Below are 26,839 nucleotides of genomic sequence, written 5' to 3' on the forward strand. Positions count from 1 at the left end.
CATGACATGTTGTAGTAATTTGTGAAACTTTCAAAGCAACTCTATATTGACTTAATGCTTTTGAAACAGCATACGATCACTGTTTTGTCTCTGCTTCCTTAAGGATGAGAATATGTGGATTTAGTAGGTGAATATGATGAATTGATCACATTTTACCTAGGACTAGAAGTAAATAGAATAAAAGTTTGTTATGTATTCATATAATACAAGGAATTCTGTCAGATAAAGTTTTTTGCTCTACTATCTCTTTCAATATTCTCTTCTTATCTCTTACCATTGCTTCCTGTTATTTGATTTAACTCTAAAGTAGAAAAACTAATCTCATCCACATTCCTTTTTCTTAGTTGAAACTGGAGAAGAAATCTCTATGAGGCACTAATGGATTCTGGCATCTTACCTAAGACTAAAACACAAAACTCAAGGGAAGATAAATTGAGGATGCTTGAATAAGAGAGATGAGAACTGGCTAAAAGAAAAACTTGTATGGGAAATAATTATCATCCAGCCTTTTATAGGAAAGGATAAATATAAGCTTCTTTAATCTGAAAAAGTCCATTGCAACAAATGGTAGTATTCTGGAACCCATGTTGACTATTGCATATTTCTATGACTTTTAGCTTAGTTAAATATATGTTCAGGTTTATATGTGTACACCTTTTATTCATTATTGATTTAAATTGAAGGAAAATCATTTGTTTTCTGTATAATATTATGGATTTGAGATTTGTGGGATGGCTACCTAAACCCACTGAATGGTGAGAAGCACAAATAATCTACTGAAGTTAGGCATTCTAATATTCTGAAGAAAAATGTGTTTGCTATTTATGTATATTTTAGATAATTAATCTTCATTCACACCAAGTTGTTACTATGTTGAAATTATATGGTAACACTGAAGATAATTTTTAAATCTATGTTGCTGTTGTTAAGTGCTATTGAGTTGGTTCTGATTTATAGAGATCCTGTATAAGGTTTTTGAGGAGTAACTAGTGGGTTTGAGCCACTGACTTTGTAGTTAACAGTCCAGAGGACTATTTTTCTGTATAGTATTTGAATTTTAAAGTAACATACATGATCCCTTTCATTCATGTGAAATAGAGAGTAGCCAAGTATTAACTTGGGTGAAGGGAAAGTAAGTAAGGGAGAGGTCAGCACAGAATGATCAAGGAACATACTGGTAGGAGCACAAGAGTTAAAGTTACCAAAGGTAAATACTAAACATACACAATCCTGCAATAACTAGAATAACAATAACATCTACAAGTTGCTACATAGATACGCTTTCATATTGATCAGGAATAGGAAGGTTAATGGACTACATCCAGGAATATATATCGGTTCGACAGAGTATATTTCTAAATATGAAATTATATGTGCTGCAAATACCAGGGTAAGTAAAACAGATTGCCTACTAGGTTTGTGTTTATATATGCATGAGTTTATACCAAACAAGATTTGTTTAAACATACTACATCTGCATCTTTGGCTAAAGAGGATAGACACTGTATTGCTAACGACAAGGTTGGCTGTTCAAGCTCACCAGCTGTTCTGAGGGACAGAGATGAGAAGATGAGTCTTTCTGCTCCTGTAAAGTGTGACAGTTTGTGAAACCCTCCACAGGGTCTCTGTGTGTTGAAACTGACTCAGTGGCACTTAAAAACAACAAATGCATCAACAGATTGTTGCAAGCAGGTTTTCCCAGTAATACACTTATCCTTACTTTGATCAGTGCACCTGAACCAGTTGAAGTTAGTTCAGAAGGTATGGCAACTGCTTTTAGAATTCCAAAGAAATAATCTTGATATATTTTCTTAAAAGACATGGGACTGTGATGGAAATTTACAAGGAAGAATTTTTAAGAAAATGACAAAGTGCATTGGTGAGAAAAATGTCATGGAAGTTGTGCCAGGAATTTGTTTCCCTGATGGCCGAGCACCTGCTCATTCTTCAAGGGTAGCATGGACTGTACTGGTAAAATTTCCTTGAGAAATCTTACCATACCCACCTACCTCTCTGATCTTTCCTCTTCATACAACTTTTTGTTCTCAAAATTAAAAAGAACATTGAAAGGAACACAACTGGAGTCCTTTAATGATGCTAAAACTGCCACTTTGTTGTGGTGTAAATTGAAGAGCTCAGGATCATTCAGAGATAGGTTGTTTTTGTGGTCGTTAAGTGCTGTGGAGTCAGTTCTGACTCACTGTGACCTTGTATAGGGTTTCTGATGAATAGCTGGTGAGCTTGAACCACAGACCTTGTGGTTCAAACCAACCTTACAGTCCAGAGCATTAGCTCGCAGAGCCATACGAGGACTCAGTGAAAGGTGACAGATAGCAACTTAGCCTTCAAAAGTGTATAGTCCTTGAATATATGGAGAAAATGTTGAGCTACAATAGCTTCACATTTTGATACTTATAATAAAGTTTTCTATTGTTGTGTAATATAATTTTTCCTTACCATCCTATAGTCATTAATACAATAGAACATTCAGAGGCAAAGTAATTGAAATTTCTAACCAAACCCCTTCACACAATGAGTCGCAGTGACTGAGGACTCAAGACCATACTTTCAGGGAACACCATTGTTAATTGGCTAAACCTTGTTATAATGTTCTACATCCTACTTTAGTGACAACTACTGGGGTATGAAAAGTCAGAGTGTGAGAGGCCATCTAAGGAACACCTATTGTGTCTTACATATTGAGCAAATAAAATTTAAAAAATTTTTAAAAATGCAAGGGAATAATTATTCCAAATGACTAATGTATCATATGAACTCCAGCCTCCAATACCCAGAAACAAGAAGAACTAATGCTTGTCTCCTAATGTTAATTGCTCTTAAAGTGATCACAATAGAAGTCCTGGATAGAGTGGGAGCCAAATGTAAAATAAAACTCAATATCATAAAAAAGACTAGCCTTATTGATAAGATAGAAACTGATGGAGCCCTTGAGATACCCTTCAGTCCTGAGACTGAAATTACTGCTGTGGTTCAACTTCCAGTCTAACAATAGTTAAATTAGTTAAGTGCCAGCAAGTCTCTTCCAACTCATAGGACCCTGAATAGGGTTTCCAAGGAGTGGCTAGTGAGTTTGAACCACCGACCTTGTGGTCCAAACTGACCCTGTGGTCCAGTGCTTTATCCCACAGCACAACACCATGACTCCAGTCTAAAAACAGACAGGTGTATAAGGTGAATAAAAAAATCAGAGAGATATGAATTCAACCACAGGGAAGCAAGAAGGTAACATTTGCAAAGGAGTAAAATTCAGAAGGAAGGAAGGTATAGGAAAGGAAAAAAAAAATAAAGGAAATGTTAAATTCAAGCGGGAAGTAGTAGGAAGAAGGCTTTTACACTGTGGGTATTGTAATCAATACTGTACAAAACAATTATGAATCATTCAGTGGAAAGCCGATTCATCCCAGTTACAATAAAGAAATTTAAAATAATAACAATGTGTTTTTGTTTTTGTTTTTTAAAGCATGTTAGAATGAATTGTTATAACCCTTTCAAATCATGTTCTATATGATAAGGAATTCATCACTAGTGTGTCAATTTGTCATACTGTAACGGTTTGTGTGTTGGAATTTTATAGAGTTATATATAACAGGAATTTTAAATATTAGCAGGGTCACCCATGGTGGACAGGTTTCAGGTGAGTTTCAAGACTAAGATAAACTAGGAAGAAGTAGAGGCAGACGTTATATGACAGATTAGCAACTGAAAATCTTACGAGCAGCTGCAGAATATTGTCTGGAATTGTGCTGGAAGATGAGCCCTACTGTTTGGAGGGCACTCAAAATAAGATGCCTTCTCTAAGTATGGTTCACTTTAATGATGTGGATGGAGCAAAACTTTTGAGACCATTGTTTCCTGATGGGAAACAACTCAGCATGAGAAAACCAGCTGCAATCATCCATCAATAATCATTACCAGGAATGTGTGAACACGAATCTAGGAAAAATGGAATGTATAAAATCAATACCTAGGCATTTTTGTTGTTGTTAAGTGCTTTAACACTGTTTCGACTCACAGTGACCCTGTATAGGGTTTCTGAGGAATGGCTGTTGGATTTGAACTGCTGACCTTTTGGTTTGCAGTCCAATGCTTATCCTGTAGTGCCCCAGCAGGAGCCCATTTAGTGAGAAGTAATTGCTGCCAAGATGACGATGGAAATGAGGTTTCCCGTTGCTCGTAAGCCTGTTAATGAGAACCTGGGATGCGAGATCAAAAAACACTTGGTAGTGACTGGGGACACAATCACTACAGACATGGGTTTCATGCGGGGCCATGGAACCTATATGACGGAAGAGAAACTCATAGCCTCTGTGGCTGGCTCTGTGGAAAGAGTCAACAAGTTGATTTGTGTGAAAGCTTTGAAGACCAGAGGTGAAGTTGGAGACATTGTAGCGGGAAGAATCAGAGCGGTTCAACAGAAGAGGTGGAAGGTGGAGACCAATTTCAGGCTGTATTCAGTCTTGCTTCTTTCATTCATGAACCTTCCTGGAGGAGAGGTGAGGAGAAGATTTGCAGAAGATGAACTTGCAATCAGAGGCTTCTTGCAGGAGGGGAACCTTATCAGTGCTGAGGTCTGGGCAGTGTTCTCTGATGGAGCTGTTGTTTTCACACAAGGAGTCTAAAATATGGAAAACTAGGCCAGGGTGTTTTGGTCTAAGTTTCTCCCTCCCTGGTAAAATGGCAGAAGACTCACTTCCATGACTTGCCATGTGGTGCCCCAGTTATTCTGGGTAACAGTGGCTTCATTTGGATCTACCCAACACCTGAGCACAAAGATGAGGCAGGGGGCTCCATTGCAAACATGGAGCCTGTATCACTTGTTGATCAAAAGGTGATCAAGAAGTGGTTTTAGAACTGCGTAGTCTTGATTGTAACTCAGAGGATGATGATGTATGATACCAGTATCCTGTACTGCTATGAAGTGTTCCTTCCACATCAGATCAAAGATATCTTAAAGCCAAAAATAATGGAAGAAATTGTGATGGAATCATGCCAGAGGCTGTTAGAACAGGAAGGATAAGGAGAAACATCTGTAGGACAGGACTAGTGTACCTACCTGGCTGGAGCCATTCTTAAAAGTGTAGAATCAGATTCATGGTTCCTATGTGCAGCTCAGTGAAGAACTGAGAAAAACTCATTACTTCATCTACATCAACAGCTGTGGAGTTGCCTGCAGTCACACACCTTCTTCCTCCTTGTAGAACAAAGGCCTGGTGGAAGGAGAACAGTGTCTCTGACCCCTTTGATGTAGGTGAATCCCAGCAGCAGGGGGTAGTTTCAGGTCTTTCAAAGTGTGCAGCATTCTAGCGAAATGGACTTTTGCCTTGGAATAGCCTGGAGGATCCTTTGTCCTCCATTCAGCATCCTTCAGAATGCATAATATCCCATGAAATTGCCTCTGTGAGAAACATGACATATTTGATCCCAAAACTGTCTTTGCCTTCTATTTCCACCTCTAAAGTGTAAGTACTACATCCCAGTTGTACTTGAAGAACACAGCTGGTAAAGTTAATCTAACAGTGGAAGGAAAGAATAAAATCAACCAAGCAGTTTGTTTGGTTTGAATCTTATTTCCCATTGAATGTTCTTTCTAGTGAATGCTGCCTTAATATCTTTCTTCCCTCTGAAAGGTGATGTGTAAAAATCTGAATTATTAGTAACAATGAATGTTCTGGGTCCATGTACTTTTGGGTACTCTGGTAAACATGAAGAACACAAAAATGGAGATGAAAAAAGACAATCTGTTTCTTCCTGTAATTAGGTAATAATATATTAACTTTTGAATTAATTCATGGGTTTTTGCATCAAAAAGGTGGTGTCAACACCATTGATTTCAGTTCTTGTATTCTGTATAATACCTGGGATCCGACTATAGTAGAAGGAAGCTTAGCGATATAAATCCCTTCTGACGTTCTTAATTATACTTGGGTCACCTAATAAAATTTTAGCCCTATGACAGTGTCAATGACAGTTACTTTTGAACACTATTTGACAGATTTGAAATACAGATTGGCTATATTTCATTAAATGGTAGATTTCTTTTATTTAAAAAAAAAAAAAAGTCCATTTAGTGAGCTAAAATGGACTGCTTAGTATTGGCCATTTTGAATTACACAAGCATGTGGTTTACTATACCATGAATGACAAACTGAAAGAGAATTGTGTGATTTAATCATCTAAAGCATTTCAAGAACTATCTTGAAGTACAAAGCTGTCAGTAATAGGAAAATATCTACACACTTTGCAAGGAAGGCCAGTTACTACGACATTATTCAATACCACTAAATCCAGTAATGAAGAAATCTGCCAACTTTTTCAGTCTAAACTTGATGAAGATGCAGTGATAGTTTCTGGTAATTGGAATGTGAAAGTTGGACACAAAGAGGAAGAACTCATAGTTGGAAAAAACATCCTTGGTGATAGAAATGATCATGAATATTATACGAAATAATTTGCAAGACCATGACTTATCCATTACAAATACCATTTTTTCAGCAACACAAACACAACTGTACTCATGACCCTCACCAGATGTAATGCACAGGATTAAAATTTACTTAACTCTGTGACAATATACCATGGAGAAGCAAAGTATCATCAGCCAAAACAAGGCTGTGGTGGAACAGAACATTAATTGTTTAAATGTAGTTTCAGGCTGAAGCTGAAAAAGATTAAAACAAGTCCAAGAGAGTGAAAATATAATCTCCAGTATGTTGTTGTTGTTGTTAAGTTCCATCAAGTCGATTCCGACCCATAGTGACCTTGTATAGGGTTTCCAAGGAGCAGCTGGTGTATACCTCACCTGAATTTAGAGATCATCTCACAAACAGATTTTATGCATTGCATATTAATGTATGAAGAACAGTGGAATTGTGAGACAACATCAAGAATAACACACATGAAGAAAACAAAAGATCATTAAAAAGACAAGAAATGACCTAAATAGATGTGAGAAGAGACTTTGAAATTTGCTCTTGAATATAAAGAAGCTAAAGCAACTGGAAGAAATGATGACATTAAAGAGCTGAATAGATAAATTCCAAGAGTGGCTTAGCAAGACAAAGTATTATGATGAAAAGTGCAAAGATCTGTAGTTAGGACAGCAAAAGTAAAGAACATACTCAGCATTTCTCAAACAGAAAGAACTAAAGAAAAAAATCAAACCTCCATTTGCAGTTTAAAATTGAAGGATTCTATCAATTAAATATTGGACGACACAAGAAGCATCAAAAGAAGATTGTAAGAATCTACAGAGTCACTGTACCAAACAAATTGCTGTATGTCCAACTATTTCAAAAGGTAGCATATGATTAAGAACCAAATATTGAAGGAAGAAGTCCAACTACACTTAAGGCATTGGAGGAAAACAAGGTTCTAGTTTATGGAATACAAATTGAAATGTTTCAGCAAAGTGATACAGCACAAGGTACTTATTTGTCTATGCCAAGACATTTGGAAGAAAGCAACATGGTAAACGGATTGAAATAGATCCATATTTGTTTCCAAAGAAAAGTTAGACAATGGGATGTGGAAATCATTGAATAAAATCATTAAATATCACAGGCAAGTAAAATTTTGCAGATGATAAATAAAAATGATTGTTGCAGTACATCATCAGGGAGCTGCCAGAAAGTCAAGCTGTATTCATAAGAAGATGCGGAATGAGGGATATCACTGCTGACATCAGATAGATCTTTGTTGCAAACAGAGAATACCAGAAAGATCTTTTCCTGTGTGTTATTGAATACACAAAGCATTCAACAATATCAATCATAACAGACTATCATTAATGTTGTGAAGAATGGAAATTCCAGAGCACTTAGTTGTGCTCATGAGGAACTTCTATGTAGATCAAGAAGGCAGCCATTAGAACAGAACAAGGAGATATTAGAGGCTTAAAATCAGGAATGATGTAAATCATGGTTGCATCCTCTTGTCATATTTATTCAATCTATGTGCTGAATAATCTGAGAAACTGGATTATATGAAGAATGCATTATCAGAATTGGAGGAAGTCTCATTAACTACCTGCCATATGCATATTACCTAACTCTGTGGTGTTAAGTGCTGTCCAGTCGGTTCTGACCCATAGAGACCCTGTACAGGGTTTCCGAGGGTGTAAATCTTTACGGGAGTAGAAAGCCTCATCTTTCTCCCGTGGAGCGGCTGGTAGTTTCGAACCGCTGACCTTAAGGTTAACAGCCTGATTCGTAACCACTACACTACCCAACTCTAGATGTTGTTATCCCAAAAGACTTGAAGTATTTATGGAAGAAGAATAGAGACTATAGCCTTCAGTATGGATTCACTTCAGTATAAATAAAAGGAAAATCCTTACAACTGAAGCATAAAGTATCTTGTTAAATGGAGAAAAGATTGAAGTTGCTAAAACTATCATTTTATTTGGATACAAAATTAATATTCATGGAAGCAGCAGTGAAGAAATCAAAGGACACACCTTTTCTGATTTTCAATCAATATTACATTAGGCAAATCAGCAACAAAAGACATCACTAAAGTGTTTAAGAGATAAAATATGTTTGTGAATTAAAGATACCCAACCTAAACCACATCGAGGTATAACCCATACTGAAGGCTGTGATGTTTGATTTTTATCAGAAATATTTTAAGTCCACTTCACTTCTAGCAAGGAAGGTTATCATCTGCAAATCACAGATGGTTACTGAGTCTTCCGCCAATCCTGATGCTATGCTCTTCTTCATAAAATCCACCTTCTCAGATTATTTGTTTAGCATACAGATTAAACAAGTGTGGTGAAAGAACACAACTCTGGCACTCACTTTGCCTAATTTTAAGCATTCAGTGCCCCTTTGTTCTGTTTTCACAGCTGCCTCTTTGTCTATGTTCAGGTTCCTCATGAGTACAATGAAGTGTTCTGGAATATCTATTCTTGACAGTGTTGTCCATAGCTTTGCATGATCAACGCAGTTGAAAGCCATTTGCACAGTCAATAAAGCACAGGTAATAATTTTTTATCTCTGCTTTGAGCGAAGATTATATTTGACGTCAGCAATGCTTGCATATGTTATTAATGATAATGTCAAATGATTTACTCATTTTGTTTGAATGGGCACAAATAATGGATCTTTTCCAATGAAATTTCTTGGCATAGATTAGTGAATGCCTCCAGTACCACATCAGTTTGTTGAAAGTTTTCAATTTGTATTCCATCCATTACCAGAACCTTGTTATTTGCCAGTGTCTTCAGTGTACCTTGGACTTCTTCCTTCAGTAACTTTGACCCTTGATCATATGCTGCCTCTTCAAATGGTTGAAAACCAACCATTTAATTTTGGCACAGTAATTCGGTATTCCTTCCATCTTATTTTGGTGCTTCGTGCATCATTCAATATTTTGGGCATAGAATTCATGTATGTTGCAAGTTGAGGCTTGGATTCTTTCAGTTTGAAAAATGCTGAGTGTGTTCTTCCCTTTTGATTTTCTAACTCAGGGTCTTTGCACATTTCATTATAATAATTTACTTTGTCTTCTCAAGCTCCTCTTTGAAATATTCTGTTCAACTCTTTTTCTCTCCTTTCTTCCATTTGGTTTATAATCTCTACACTAGATAGCAAGTTTCAGAGTTTTTTCTGAAGTCCATTTTGGTCTTTGCATTCTTTTTTGTATACTTAATGACCTTTTGCTTTCTTCCTGTATTAGGGTCTTGATGTAATCAGTTATTAGTGTTTAATGCATTAAATCTGGTCTTGATATAATTTGTAAATGCAGGTGGGATATGTTCAAGGATGTAATGGAATGGAATGGAAACAAATGTAATGGAAATGTAATGGAAACAAATATATTCACCTCTGGACCAATAAATAACATCACAGTAAATGGAGAAAGTTTGAAGTCATTAAAGGCTTTATTTTACTTGAAACCACTATCAACATTCGTGGAAGCAAGAAATCAAATGATATATATTATATTAGCAAATTTGCTGCACTCAATTTATTTAAAGTGTTCAAGAGCAAAGATGTAAGTTTGAGGACAAAGGGGCTCCTGACCCAAACCATGGTATTTCCTATACCTCATATGCATATGAAAGTTGGTCACTGAATAAGGAAGACTGTAGAAAAATTTATGCATTTGGTTATGGTGTTGGAGAAGAATATTAAAAGTACCAAGGATGGTCAGAAGAACAAACAAATCAGTGTTGGATGAAATACAGCCAGAATGCCTCTTAGATGCCCGAATGGTGAGACTTTTTATTTATAGCTCATATTTCAGCTATTATCAGGAGGAATTTGTCCCCTGAGACATAGTGCTTTGTGCTGTTGTGCATAATATTGGTATGAGTCAGAACAAATTTGGCTGACCCTAACAAGAACAACAATCTAATTTACAGTATTCAGACTCCTAATAAGCATATCAGAAAGGATTAACTGGTGTCACATTGCAGGATAATGCACTGTACCACAAGATCAGTTTTCACGGCAAGGTCAGCAGTTCAAATCCACCAGCTGCTCCTCAGAAACCCTATGGGTTGCTATGAGTTGTAAGGAACTTGAGGGCAGTTAGCAACAACAACAGCAAATAAGCATATGAAAGCTGGACAGTGACTAAGGGAGATGCTATTCTTTACCAACACTTTCGTAGCATTTTTGCCTAAAACAGTAAGTTCTTTGATTTCATGATTTTTGATTCCATGGGTGTTGACTATGAATATAAGCAAACTAAAGTCTTTCACAACTTCAGATGTCTCTCTGTTTATCATGATATTTTTTATTCATCCACTTGTAAGGATTTTTGTTTTCTTTTCATTAAGGGGAAATCCATACTGAAGGCTTCCCTCTATGAGTCTTCCTCTTCTCCTGATTCCACATTCTTCTTCATATAATCCAGTTACTTGGATTACTTGTGTATTGTAAAGATTGAATGTGTATAGTGAAAGAATACAACCCTGATTCAAACCTTTCCTTATTTTAAACCATTCCGTATGGCCTTGTTCTATTCAAAGGACTCTTGTTTATAACCAGGTTCATCGTGAGCACAACCGTGTGTTCCAGAATGTTATTTGCAGTGTTATCCACGGTTTGATATGTTTCACAAAGTTGCATTCCTTTGAATAATTAATGAAGCTCAAGTAAACATCTTCCTGATATTCTGTTTTCAACCAAAATCCATCTTACATCTTCAATAATATCTCTCATTCACTGTCCTCTTCTGAATCTGGCTTGAATTTCTGGCAGCTCTCTGCTTATGCAAAGTTACAATTGCTTTGAATTATCTTTAGCAACATTTTACTTTCAAGCGATACTGATGATATTCAATGATTTCCACATTTCGTTAGGTCATTTCTCTTTATGATAGGCACACATATTTTCTCGTATATTGACTAGGTAGTTGTCTTCCAAATTTCTTGGCATAAACACGTGAATGCCTCCAGTGCTGCATCACTTTATTGAACATTTCAATTTGTATTCCATCAATTCCTGGAACCTTGTTTTTAACACTGTCTTCAGTGGAGCTTGGATGTCTTCCTTCAGTACCATTAATCCAAGATCATATGCTACCTCTTGCAATAGTTGAATATCTTCTTTTGATACTTTCTGCATCATTAAATATATGTCTATGGAATTATTTAATGTTGTAAGCTGATGTTTGATTTTTTTTTTTTTTTTCTTTAATTCTTTCAGCTTTGGAGAATGTTGTTACCTTTTGGTGTTCTAGCTCCAGGTCTTTGTACATTTCATTATATTCCTTTAATTTAATCAGCTCTTTTATATCATCATTTCTTCCAGTTGCTTTAATTTACCTGAGAGACTGTTCCGGCAGCCATTGTCTTTTCTTTCTTAACTGTTTTCTTAATGACTTTTTTTTTTTTCTGCATCTATGATTTTGCTGTCATCCTAGAACTCTTCTGGTCTTTGGTCATGAGTGAGTAATGCATTAAATATGTTTTTGTGATGGTTTCTAAATTCATGATATTGATCTTCTCCATAGAGACCCTGTGTAGGGCTTTCAAAAAGCGACTGGTGTGTTTGTGCCACCGACTTTGTGGTTAAAACCCACTTTATGGTCCAATGCTTTATCCCACAGCACGACACAAGGACTCCATCTTTTCTTACAGCTGTAGATGGTTTAATTACTGTGAATTTTATCTGGTGAGGTACTCATGCATAATTGCCATTTATATTGTTGAAACAAGGCATTTAAGGTGAATACGTCATTGATCTTGAAAAATTTTCCATCTTCCCAACACATTTTCCAACTAATGATCCTTCCTGGTTTCCCCCCCACCCCCCTTTTTTACACCAGTCACCAGTATTTATCAATGCATCTTCATTGTATGTTTGACCAAGTTCAGGTGGATCAAACTTCTTCATTGACTGAAAAAAATTGAAATTCTTTAGTTTCTTCATCATTGGCTTTAGCGACTGGTGCATAAATTTGAATGTTGGTGGGCAATTTTAAATAATGTTGGTATTAACTGATCTTCCTTGTAGGTGTATGGATATTATTTTATCACACAGCATTGTTATTCAAAATAGATATTATTATTTTTTTATGATTAATGAGACACCATTAATGAGACCTCCTCAATTTGTTGTTTTAGGCAAAGTAAATCATATTATTGTCTGATTCAGAATGACCAGTACTAGTCCATTTCAGCTCACTAATGCCTAGGATATTGAACTTTATACATTCCACTGCCTTTTGATGACTTCCAATTTTCCTAGATTCACACTTCATACTTTCCATGTTCTGATTCTTATTGGATTTTTGCAACTGTTACTTCTCACTTTGAGTTGTGCCACATCAGCAAACAGAGGTCCTGAAAGCATTACCCCACTCATGTCATTATGGTCAGTCAACTCTACTTTGAAATCTTTCCCCAGTCACATTTTGAGTGTCTTCTAGTCTGAGAAAACTCATCCTTCTACACTATACCTGACAGTGTTTCCATACTATTCATAAAGTCTTCACTGGCTATCCGTTCAGAAGTGGTCTGCCTCTCCTTAGGCTGATTTAGTAAGGAAGCTTGGTTGAAACTTGTTCACTATGGGTGACCTCACTAATAATTAAAGTACTGATGGCATAGTTTCCAGCATCACAGCAATACATAAACCACCACAGTACAACAAGCTGACAGATGACTGGTGGAATTAGAGTGTTAGGGAAATGTATTGAAATCAGCATGTACTACCAGAAGAGCAAACAAATCTATTTTGGAAGAAGTATGGATGGATTTCTCCTTAGAAGAGACTATGATGAGATTTGATTCTTATACTTTGGACATATTGTTAGGATGGACCAATCTCTGGAGAAGCAGATCATGTTTTGTAAAGTGGAGGGTCATCCAAAATGGGCAAGACCTCAAATGAAATAGCTGTACATAGTAACAACAATAATGAGCTTAAGCGCAACAGTTGTGAGGATGATGCAGGACTGGGCAGTGTTTTATTCTCTTGTGCACAGAGGAGCTATGAGTTGGAACCAATTAGAAGCCACCTAGCAACAACAACATAAGGAGCTCTGGTAATGTAGTGGTTACGAATTGGGCTGCAAATCGTAAGGTCAGCAGTTCAAAACTCCCAGCTGCTCTGTGGGAGAAAGATGAGGCTTTCGGCTCCCATAAAGATTTACAGCCTTGGAAACCCTGTACAGGGTCACTATGGGTCTGAACCGACTCAATGGCACTTAACAACAACAAAGCAACAACAACAACAAGCAAGTAATTAGGGATTATACAAGGTTTGGTAAAATTTAGCAAACAAATTTGATCACAAATGGTAAACACTAGGGTGAAGATAAGATGATATCTTTTGCCTTTTGTCTTGACTAGATATTTTAACATAAATTAGTATGCACAAATATTCAGAATGATTTATGAAATATTTAATATGTATTTACAAAATTTGTAAAATTAAGAAGCATTTTAATAATAATTACCAGGTTTTTAAGTCATTTGTACATTCACATACTAGTCAGAAACTTCAATTTAGTTCTTGTTCTCACAAAATATTTTTAGATATAAGCATTAATCATAATTATAAGTATTAATCATAATCATAATAGTATCTAATATTTTTATAACTTGACTCTGTGCCTGTTACTTTGCAAAATTAGATAATTTAATCTCCATAGCAACACTTAAGGGTAAAATATTGCCATCCCCATTTTATAACTATACTTTCCTTCTGTTTGTTTTAGAGGACGATCCTTCCTTGTTGACTTCTGGTAGCCCTAGATGCTCCTTGACTTTAGATGCAAGTTCATGTGGTGTTCCCCTTTTTATAACACCATATTCATATATGATTGCATTGTTGCTGCTGTTAAGTGCTGTTGAAGGAGTTCCAACTTATAGTGACCCACTATAGGGTTTTCAAGGAGCAGCTGGTGGGTTTGAATTGCTGACCTTGTGTTTCAGAGATTAGTGCTGATCCTATAGTACCACACCAGGAGTCCATGACTGTATATAGACACTATATTCTGGGATGATTTAACTGATGATATTTTCAAAGAAAATCTCTATATTTGTAAACAAATTCACTTATGGATATATGTTCCTAAATGGATATATATATTTCAAAAAGTGCATGGGAAAATTTCAATATCTTTTAATTCAATTTTGCACAAACATTTTGAAGCTCTATCATATATCTCTCCGTATTTTTTGGGGGAAGGGAAAGTACAAAATTACTTTCATATAAACCAAATATAATGGAAATTATGTAACAAATAAGACAGTAGAGAATAATGTGTATGTTGGAAAGTTGTAGACATTAGATTTCTTACCTATACATTTCAAATTCAATTTTAAAACCATATCTCTCAAACAAGTCTGCAACAGATATCAGTCATAAGGCCTTTCCTCTGTCATGCTTACTTTATTATTTCTCACATATGTTTTTGTAAATATTCCTCAGAATGATTTAAAATCTTCCATAAAAATTCATAGAAACTATTTCAAAGTTATTTGGTCATAATATATAATACTAACAGATAATTTTCCTTATCATTCTTCTGACAAAGTTCTGTGCCATTTCAGTTTAAGATGGTTAAAGTAACTTATAACAAAGATGAAAATGAAAATCCCCAAAGACTTTTAAATAACCTGTAATATCTGAGACCTAAATACTTTTTTTCTAATTTAGAATTCTTCCACATTGTTACTGTTCTCCAAAGTCTTCGCTTGTCCATATGCATATTCTCTGATTATCTGCTTAGTAAATGAATATTTGTTTCAACACCATCTTTCTTTGGATCTATCTACATTATCACAGAGCTAATCAAAATTTTGCTTCACTTTAAGTTCAGAACTAGCATTAGTTAGGCTTTTCATAGTCGAATTTAAAGATGCTTCCCCGCCCTCCTATATTTAAAGCCTATAAATGCAGTGAGCTAAATTTTATATATTATAATTATTTGTGTACCTCTCATCTTATGGCTGCAGTTAACTTATCAATTAAGCCCCAATCACTGGGTATGTAGATTAATCAGAAGGGCTTAATTGGTGGCAGAGACTCCAGTTAGAGTTCTGAATAATCCAAGTAAGGATAAGAAGAGATAAAAGCAGAAAGATAAAAAAGAAGAGATAGTGAAATTTGAAATTCCAGTGTGGATTATATGAAAAGCTTTGTCATAGGGCTGCTCCCAGCATTTGAGCATTTAGGAAGAAGTAAAAAATATAGTCAAGGAAAAATAGCATTCCATTTTAATTTCCTGTCAAGTTGTTCTTTTTTTTTTTTTTTTTTTCTGATAGAAAAGGAGCTCAACGTACTTGTAAAACAGGACATAATGCCACTTTGATGAAGCTTTTTCAAGAATAACTGGTACATGGAATATGAGCAATTTGTCTATTTAAGATTTAACTAGGATGGCAGCTGGTGCTAAGAAGGATTCATTGACATGAATTTTAAAGTTGAAAATGCTACATAAGCAATCATAAAATACCGACACAGTCAAAATAAATGAGATAGTCTCTTATGGTATAAAGTATTCACAAGAATGTTTCAATTGTAAAACTGCACAGCCTTTTGAAGAGAGTACTAAGAATTTTCTAGTATCACTGGAAGAATCTATTTAATTAAGAACAAACTTTATGGATAGTCATTCTTTAAAATCTAATATTGTAGTACCAAAAAAAAAAAAAAAAAAAGTAAGGACTCACATCGCGTTGTAAGTAATTATGGAGATATTCTGGTAAGGAAACTTTTAAATAAGGTATTTGATTCTAATCATTTTAGGTAAACTTTAAAATCAACCATAGCTTCTGGTTGAAGCCACTTTGTATTGTGAATTAATTATAATTATATACTTAAAAAATCACATTCGATACATGATTACATTCTTTCACTTTTATAAACTTCTGATTAGTTTTTATGTGCCTGTTTATGATTTGTTGACTATCTAGAAGAGATACATGCAGATATGTACTTATATGACTTTCCCAGTCTTCAGGGTTCTTATATACTTAATCTGTGCTGTCATAGAAATCCTATACTTCAAGTGTTTAGCTGCCAGTCCAAAGAAGTGAGCAAAGCCTCCGTTCAGATTCTCTATCCATTTGAAACTATTCTATTCCGCTTCGTAGCAGTTTCGCAGCTTTAGAGTTTGCTAGATGCCTTATGGTGAAGGATGACATGTAGTATCAGGTTCTTTTCATTGAATTTCTTTTCTCTCCAAAGTCTTTACATTTATTTGTTAGGTCTCCAATGTCTTCAAGCAGATACTCGATTTCTTTCTAGCTTCTCTAGGTTTTTCTCGTTGAACAGTTTGTTTTGCTCCAAATTGGGCCATTATTAATTGGGACTGATGGTTCACTTATCTCATTTTAGCTGGTTGAAAACAAGACAGAATATTTTTTTCTTTTATCTGTGTACTCCTGGTGTGATACTGTATGATCAGCACTGGGCTGTGAACCCCAAGGTCAGCAGTTCAAATCCACCAGCTGCTCCTCATCAGAACTGACTGGATGACACTTAACCACAACAGCAACAGCACTCTGTGATATGTTTACCTTCTGTTTTTGATTTCCTGTCCTTTTTCTGCATTTTTCTTCTCTAGTCTAGACCTCAGATTTTACAAAATACATTTCATATTCTTCCATGTCTCTATTGGGTTTGGAACTTGGGAAACACAAGGAGGTGTTCATAACATTGTAGATCAGAGATGCTGAGATGTTCATTTCCTCTCTTCATGGAAAGAGACCTTCTCTGCCTTTACCCATGCGTAGTGGTTACAATTGGGCTGTGAACCGCAAGATCAACAGTTCGAAACTACCAGCTGTTTCGCAGGAGAAAGATGAGGCTTTCTGCTCCCGTAAAGATTTACAGCCTCAGAAAACCTGTACAGGGTCGCTATGAGTTGGAACCAACTCCACGGCACATAACCAACCAACCAACCAACAATTGATTGAATGCTCTGTATAGATAGTATATCATGCCTGTTGCCTCCCTATGCCTTGGGGAGGAAGAATAGGTAATGGGGTTTCCTCCTGTTGCTTGAACTTGATTGTTTAACTTGCCCTTGCTTGTCTCCTATATATATCCTGCTCATTATTCTCTTAATATCTCTTTAATTAAATTTTTATCAGTTAATCTCGAATTTACCATCTGTTCAATTCCTGACTGATGTACATTCTCATTCTATCCTAGACAAGGTGATTAGGGTGGTCTGATAGTATTACATGCCTGGGATGGTTAAGTAAACCTGGGCATTTTATTTTTGCAGCCTTGTAGTCTATTGAGTGTAAAACCCAGAAGTCAGAAAATAATAAAAATTATTTAAGAAGGACCCCAAAATGGAAATGTATGGTAATGTAAATTGTGAAGAGATACAGGATTCAAAAATAAAATGTTATGCTACTGTGTAAAACAAGACATAAACAGTTTTTAAATACAAACCTAAAAAGTCAGTAATTAAAATGCTATGGCTTAAACTATAATGGGGTGGAAAAGCCTCAACTAACTCTAGTTTGTCAGTGTCATTGAATTTAAGTATTTTTCATTCCTACAACAATTGGTCTAAGATTTGCAGTTCTTCCCTTGACATGATAACCTTTTCGCATTGATTCTTTCTACCTGCTGCTAAGATACAAAATCAATATAATCAAGTAGGCAAATCACTTGATACTGAAATAGCCTGACAATAGAGGAGAACAGTCTAGTTATCCAGTGCCCTTGGATGTGCTTATACATGTATAACGAGAGGCACACATACCTAGATAGTTCTTGATTTACACTAACGTAGTGGATATGAGCTGGGTTGTTAACTGTAAAGTCAGCATTTTGAATCGGTCAGCTGCTCCATAGTAGAAAGATGAGGCTTTCTGCTCCAGTAAAGATTTACAGTCTAGGAAACCCTATACAGGGTCACTGTGAGTTAGAACTACTGAGTGGCACACAATCACCACTACCACCATCTAATATATAGGAGTCCTGGTGTCACAATTGTTGAAGTGCTCGGCTTATAGCCCAAAGGTCCATGGTTTGAAACCAGCAGGCACTCCACAGTAGAAAGATGTGGCTGTCTGCTTCCATGAAGATTTATAGTCTTGGAAAACCTATAGGGCAGTTGTATGCTGTCCTATAGGGTTGCTATGAGTCCTAACCTACTCAGTGGTAGTGATTTGCGGTTTGCTTTAGTTCACCTAATATATGACCTTTAATTAAAAAATATCAGTGTTGAACAGAATCCAGGGAGCAATAGATTAGGATAATTTTGTATGGCAATTGGTACCTTGATGATGCTACAAAGTAATCTTTTCTTTTTCTACAAAGCAGTTTTGTCAGATTTCCTTTTTTTTTTTTTCATTGCTCTCCTATTTCTACATTTTACCTGACTTGGAGCTAGTTGAAACCAGATCTTGAATGGAACAAATTTCAAAGGAGCTAAAAAGGATGATGAACTCTTTCAATTTTGTTTCCTCTTATATAAGATATTTTCAAAGTGCATGTTTTATATAACCACATTTAGAAATATATCATTGTGTATCAGGAAGAGAAAAAGGAATAATGCTATTTTACATTGAATTTGATTAAGATTTCTCTTGTCCGTTAAGTACCGATAGGTTTTTATCGAATAAAATATATTTGTATGCCATCCTGAATACTTGTGATAATGAAAAAAATTGAATATGAAAGAAAATGAAAAATACCTCACTCAATATATTAAATTGTATATATCATTTATATAATTGGCAGTCTTCATTTGGTTATTTTACTCATTATGAACTTTTTATACTAGTGCTCTCTATCAACATGGTTCATACACATTCTATTGAAATTATGTCATAATTTTATTTAAAATGCCCTGGAATTTTGTGCTATGTTTATATTTTCTTTCTTTGTACTGCTCATTAATATATTTATTAATCATCCAGAAAATTTTTATTGTGAACTTCCTTCCAAATACTAAGGATTCTTTATATATTTTACATTATTGATAACATTATATAGAATGCACATGATAGTGATATGCATTGTTTCTATGACTAATATTTACCTATCACCTTTGATATTTTTACTTTGGGGTCATTAACTCGCTTCTAAAGGAGCTCTGGTAGCGTAGTGGTTACGAATCGGGCTGCAAACCTCAAGGTCAGCAGTTTGAAACTACCAGCTGTTCCGCGGAAGAAAGATGAGGCTTTTTGCTCCCGTAAAGATTTACAGCTTCGGAAACCCTGTACAGGGTCTGTGGGTCGGAACCAACTCAACGGCACTTAACAACAACAACAACAACAAAGGAGCTCTGGTAGTGTTGTGGTTAGGAATCAGGCTGCAAACTGCAAGGTCAGCAATTTGAAACTACCAGCTGCTCTAGGGTAGAAAGATAGGCTTTCTGCTCCCATAAAGATTTACAGCCTTGGAAACCCTGTACAGAGTTTCTATGAGTCGGAACCGACTCCACAGCACATAATCACTACCACCACTAGGATTTTTCAGTTACCCATCTTTACAGTAGATTCCTTAAGTGCATATCCTGAGACTAGAATCATATAAGAGAATATGAGAAATGACAATCCTCTCCACATATGTACATTTCTTAAACAATATAAGTTTACTTTATTAGGGGTTGTGAAGTGTCAAATCACAGTATTGAGGGACCTCTGCAGAACAGAAGTGTTGGGGATGACAATGAGGTATAATACCTATAACTTGACCAGGATTGTACCAACCATACAAACACTGAAAAAGATAAAGGGTAAGTGCCATTGAGTAGGTTCTGACTCATAGTAACCCTGTATAGCATTTCCCGAGAGCAACTGGTGTGTATGAACTGCTGACCTTTTAGTTGAAAGTGCAGAACTGATCCTACAGTGCCATACCAGGAGAAGAAACTAGAAGACATTTTTGGTATCCAGATACTTTTTTAGCTGTAAAAAGGAGTGCAAATGATTGGGGAACCTTGTGGAATATCTAGTATTCATTTTTGTTTGTTTTTTTTTCTTTAAGAAATGGAGAAAAAAGATTATAAACTGTGAATGAGGGTGGGGAATACACTTGAAGAGAGAAGAGATCTGAAATAGTCTCTCAGAATGTGGCAGATTGAATGGACTAGAGAAAGTTCCTAGAATAATTGCTGAATTCTAGCTTAAGCTTTCACTTAAGGTAAGTTAAATTGAGACAGATTTAAATGTTTGTGGGCTTTTCTTCAGCTACACATATATGTGTGCAGTCACACTTGAAGAAAGAAGAGATTTGACTTAAACTTGAATTGTGATCAATTCATGAAAGTATGCTGAAAAAAGAGAGGATTAAGGGAGTTGTGAATATATGCCAGAAGTAAATTTAAATAATTTACTATAAAATTTAAACTGGTAGAAAAAGAATGAAAGACATAGTTTGTGATAAGTCATATTAAAATGCTATGGGATTAGTATGTTGAAGGCAGTGGTGGATCCAAGTCTGTGTAGATTTGCATAATGGAGGAAGCAAACGAGAGATATGAGGTGATGTCTGAAAATGAAATAATTAAACTGTGTTTATAAAACAATGGTAGCTATTGGTAATGGCAAAGCATAGATATGATACCTTAGTGACTGAAGTATGTGTGTGGGGTGGTGCTAGAGAAAAGGAGGCCAAATAACTGTGTTCATGATGAAATTACCAATAATTTTGATAAGGATGATTGTGGAGAGATACTCATTGAGTCAGTTTTCAAGGAGTAAAAGGAAAGAACACAAGGTTAGAAAAATATTCTAAATAGTTAAGTGCAGTAAGGAGGACTGTTTCTAGTAAATAAAGAATCAAAGTCAGGAATTTTTAGGGGGAAGTAAGGGAGAGACTCAGAAATGCTTTGGATCCCTGGTGTGATGCTGTGGGTTAATGCGCTGGAGTGAAGTCAGTTTGAAAGTAAATGTTGTGGTTCAAACTCACCACCCTCTCCTCGGAAACCTGATACAGGGTCACTATGGGCTGTAACCAACTCAATCGCACTTAACAACAGCAACATGACAGTCACTAGAGATGCCAGCAGGACACATATCCCAGTTCTAGGCCTTTGTAGGAGGAATGTAAGTGAGAAAACAATAACCACCTGAGAGGTTTGCTGGGAAAGTAGCATCCTAAGTAGAAAAGGAAAGAGATTGATGAGGTTGTTGGAACTAGAGATCAAAAGTACTGGGAATATTACAGAAGGCTGACTAAGAGTTTCAAATGTCGACATACAAGGTTGTCAGGAGACATATAAGGGCGTTACATAACTGAATGGGAATTTGAGACTGAAAGATGATGGATGACACAGGAACTGAATCCAAGAAGGTTATTATATAAATATAAAAAAATAGAAAATTTTGCATAGCATCACAGCATATTCAGTTTCTTAGAGATCTGTTTCATAAATTTCATTGATTATTTTAATAATTAGATTTTAAAATTAAATGACCTTATTAGTATTTTGTTTGATTCAGACCATTCTCAAAAGTTAGGCATCATTGAAACAATTAGCATACAATACAATAGAGACTTTTAAACTCTTTTGAGAGTTGTTTAATTGTTTTTAAAATTAGAAATAAGTTCATTTGTTTTTAGTAGAATTTTACCTTCTAATTACTCTGTGCAATGTGAGGCTTACTCTGCACTGACCCTTTAATGAATCTGAAAAGTAATGTTCAGAGAGAAATTATGATAGTGAGACACACATACATATATATGCACGGAGAGAGAGGAAGAGAGAGACAGAGAGGTAGAGAGACAGAGTGTATATGTGCTATAGCTTAGACGTCCTTAGAGAGTTTTAAAAATCACTGAGTTAAGCAAATTGTGAGGCTCACTTTTAGCAATAGATAAGAGAAGGTTGGCAGCTACTGAATAGAAAAAAAAAAATGAATAGAAGAGGTCAGTCACGGGGAGAAAGAACACTTAACAAAAGCTGCCGAAGTTAAAAGGTATTTGAAATTATTGAGATAAGAGACCTTGAAAAAGTATACCTTGGGTTGCATTATTTATTGATGGAAATAAAATGTTTTATAAGGAGTAAGTTAATAGTGGAGATTTGGTAATCACCACTTTAAAAAAAAAATAGACTTATATTTCAGCAACACTAGCATAAATTGATATAGAATATAAGAATAAATATATTTGTCTGCATATTCTAAGACAGCAAGTAAGGACTAGGTAATAATCACATTATGGTGTTTGTAAGAACTCAGACAAAAATATACACAATTAAGTAAAAATTAATATGGAAAATTATATGTACAATTATGCTTCAATTTTGATAATACCTTCCAGTATTTTTTTCAAATAAAATATTCATACTTTTTCATAGATACTTTGATGTATTTCAATAAATCATTCAAAAATGGAAAATTAATACAGAATGAAAAAAATTATAGATAATGACAATCATAATTTGAAGTGGAATTCATTAAATGCTAGCCCAATATCCTTTCTTAAAAAAAAAAAAATAAAAGAAAAAATACATTCAATTTTTAATGCTCATTGTTTGGACAATGATCTTTGGTGACTTCAGGGGGCAGAGAAAAGGACAAAATTTAATCAATGAAACCCTTAAATACATTATTTGTTGTTGTTGTTAAGTACCATCAAATCGATTCTGACCCATAGTAACCCTGTATAGGGTTTCCGAGGAGCAGCTGGTGAGCTTGAATCACCGACCTTGCAGTTCAAATGGCTTTGCAGTCTGGTGCTTTAACTCACAGTGCCACACCAGGACTTCAAATACATTATATAAATACTTAAAATTACCATAGTGTGTAGCTTTGTATGTATTTCATTAATTCCTGTGTCATTCCAGAGTCCTGTCAATTAAACATGATGGCATTTAATTAGCTCCCACCACTGTAAGATTAAGTTTTTTTGTACCCCTGGTTAACTAAATCATGTATCACTGTCAAAGAAGAAAATCTTGTACTGTTTTAGAAATGAATTAAAATGGAGTTTTATTGTGGAATGATAAGTTTCCAGCTGGGCAGTGCTGAATAAAGTTTCAAAGCACTTTGTCATTGTTTACACTTAGACAACAAAGGAAATGTAGGGAGTTAATAATTGATTATAGATAAAATCATCTTCAGTCTTGAAGGTTATAGATAATTCTTCATCTTGAAGTCTATTGATAATTAAACCAAAAATAAAAATACAAACAAAAAACAAACCACTGCAGTCTAGTACAGGGTCGCTATGGGTCGGAACCGACTCGAAGGCACTTAACAACAACAACAAATGCAGTCTAGTCAAGTCTGTCTCATAGATAATCTGGAGTACAGAGTAGAACTACCGAGTAGGGTCTCCAAGACTGTAAATCATTATGGAAGTAGACTGCCACATCTTTCTGCTTTGGACAGTCAGTCACAAGGTTAAAAGCTGAGCACTTAAACCACTGTACCACCAGTTATCCCCTGATAATTAAGAGTCAGCCATTTGGCTAGGAGGGAGTGATGAAACTCCTTATGTGATTGGTGCCAGATATTTTGGTTACAGAAGTAAATGATTATAGTAATAAACACATTATTTGTAGGAACGAGTTGTTTGCATCCTTATCTTTCTCTTGCTAAGAATATAGATAGATTCTGCCTTTCTATATTCTTTGATAAAATGCCTTCATTTTTAAAGTTTCCATTTACATTTCCCCCTTTTGATTAACCACCCATAATGGAATAACTTTTCTTCTGCAAGGACTTAGTTTGCTTTTCTGAGGAACTTTGACTAAAGGGAAAACAAACAAACAAACAAAAAAAAAAACAAAAAAACTCTTTATATTGATAAACAAATAGGCCTCATCAGGATGAGTTGTTGTTGTTGTTAAGTGCCATCGATAGTAGGTTAAGGAAATATTTCATAATTTTATATAATTCTGAGCATGCCCATAGGGTGAAAATGATACAGACTTTGGCACCATTTCTGTGGATAATTTCAGGTAAAGAAGTATTTGAGTTAACAGAGGTGTTTTTGGTTTAACTTGTCCTTGAGGGATGAAAGAGAGTTCAGATAAAGTGTTATCAGCTGAGTAGGAGGGAAAGAAAGGGTACTAAGTAGTAGTGACATTGTAATTATTTATTTTAGCTAGTTAATTTATAGACAGTGATATGCAGAAAATCAATGTTGCTATCTTGATGTCTCTTATTGTTGTGTGTTAATGAGTTGGTTCTGACTCATAGTGACCCTACAAAGAGTTTCTCAGACTTTAAATCATTATGGGAGCAGAAAGGTTCATCTTTCTCCTGTGAAACAACTGGTGGATTTGAACTACTCATTTTGCACTTAGTCATCCAACACGTAATCCAATACACCACCAGCTGTCCTTTGATGTCTCTTACAAGTCTCAATTTACAATCAGGATTTGCATCCCATTAGATCTGTTTAATAAGGGAACTGCATTTCTCTAATTTACTGTGCAGAAAAGTTAATTTAGAGAGATAAATGACTCAACATTGCCAATGATGCTCCATTCTGTTTTGATTGAGGTTAGGCCAAACAAACAAGAACATGCATGATAAGGAACCATAATGTTTGCTCATGTAGTGAGTCAGAAACCCAGATGGTGGCTTTAAATCTTTAGATATGACATTCTTCAATTTATGATGACAGTAGCAATAAAACAAATGCTTACTTTTAAGAATCAAAACAATCCAGAATAAAAAATCATCACTATTAACACAAAGAGGCATTAACCAGCTGCTCCTTGGAAACCCTATAGGGTCGCTATGTGTTGGAACCAACTAGATGGCACTTAACAACAACAGCTTAAGTGAGTCCCAAGAAGTCATATAATTTGAGATCCAAAAGTCTCTAAGCAGATACTATTCCTGGATGCCTGACTAATGTCCTGTGGATTGCCAAGGATAGTGTGTTTATATGTATATATATACATACATACATGTTGTTGTTGTTATGTGCCTTGGAGTCAGTTCCGACTTATAGCGACCCTGTACAGGGTTTCCGATTTTAATTTTAAAGAATTACAGGGTTTGAAATTCTTTACGGGAGCAGAAAGCCTCATCTTTCTCCCGCAGAACAGTTGGTAGTTTCGAACTGCTGACCTTGAGGTTCACAGCCCGATTCGTAACCACTACTCTACCAGAGCTCCATATATATATATATATATATATATATATATATATCTTTGAAAGCATTATGAGAATATATATACATCAACATACTTACTATGTACCTTTAATGAATTTTTATCTTGATTATGTTTGTTTGTTTTTTACTATATTTAAAAACTCTGCTATATAGAAAGGTAGATAATATATCTGTGTGGCTGTGTTATTGTTGTTAAGTACCATGGAGTCGGTTCCGACTCATAGTGACCCTGCGCAGGATTTTCGACGCTGTAAATCTTTACAGGAGCAGAAAGCCTCATCCTTGTCCCGTGGAACAGCTGATAGTTTCGAACTGCCAACCTTGGGGTTAGCAGCCCGGTTCATGACCACTACACTACCAGAGCTCCTTATTTAGGGTTAATTACTGTTTGGAACAGAATCTAATAACAGCTACTATAACAGTAAAGGAATTTCTTAAAAGAAAAAAAAAATGGATAATGCATAGAATTGTTGGAAACCAATGAAAATCACTAGACTCCAACAAAGATGTTCAAAATCATTCGATAAAAGTGATCTGATAAAAACTGCTACTGAGTTCTAGATAAAATTGTACTCTTTCTCAAATCTGCAAAGATATGGATCTGTCACAGCTCAAAGATAACCAAGACTGCTTTGTTTTCGGCTGATGGGATGGCCTGAAAACCCATGGTTCTTAGGATATAAGCTGTATGATAGAGCACAAAGATCCAGTGCAAGAAACATTCTCTGAGCATCTACATCGGTACAAGAAAATACAGAGAATTAATCAGGAATACACACACTTTCACTGAAGTGAATCCTGCAGTCATTACAGAGACATAGTTGGCCACCTAATATAAAGCCAGTATTTGCTGGAATTTTTTTTTCAAGTTTTTTATTGTGAATTGAGTGATAGTTTACATGGAAGAACAACAGCTTTACACTCATACTATCATATTTCATTTCATTGCAATGACTACAATCTCCTCCATGCATCATCACTTAACAGCATTTGCTTCTATTCCGTGTTTTTTGTTGGTGGTGGTGGTGTTTTTGGTTTTTTTTGATGTATACCAAAGCACTCAGGGATACATAATCATTCAAACAAGCAAAGGGAATCCCTGTAAGCCTGGCTCCTGGCAACCAGCACACAGCCCCTCTTGTCTAGAGTCCCCCTGCTCCATCTCACCACATCATCAACTCTACCTCCATCTCTGATATCACTGCTTCTCTGGATAGTGTCCCACACTCCATTCTTCTCCCTTTATGGTCCCAGGGTCCTCCCTTGATGGTCTGGACTGCAAGATCAACCACTCCCCTCCTTTT

The 26,839-nt window shown here is 35.6% G+C and overlaps 1 protein-coding gene and 1 pseudogene across 1 annotated transcript in view; both read left to right on the forward strand.

Annotated features, from left to right (window-relative positions):
- The window catches only part of LOC102813160 (testican-3-like), a 766,084-nt gene that overhangs the window by 178,871 nt on the left and 560,374 nt on the right, over positions 1 to 26,839 (forward strand). The gene's annotated exons all lie outside the window — the stretch shown is intronic.
- LOC102812785 lies at positions 4,164 to 5,038 on the forward strand (annotated as a pseudogene).

Source organism: Chrysochloris asiatica, unplaced genomic scaffold (genome assembly GCF_000296735.1).
Source record: "Chrysochloris asiatica unplaced genomic scaffold, ChrAsi1.0 scaffold00066, whole genome shotgun sequence".
Taxonomy (NCBI): domain Eukaryota; kingdom Metazoa; phylum Chordata; class Mammalia; order Afrosoricida; family Chrysochloridae; genus Chrysochloris; species Chrysochloris asiatica.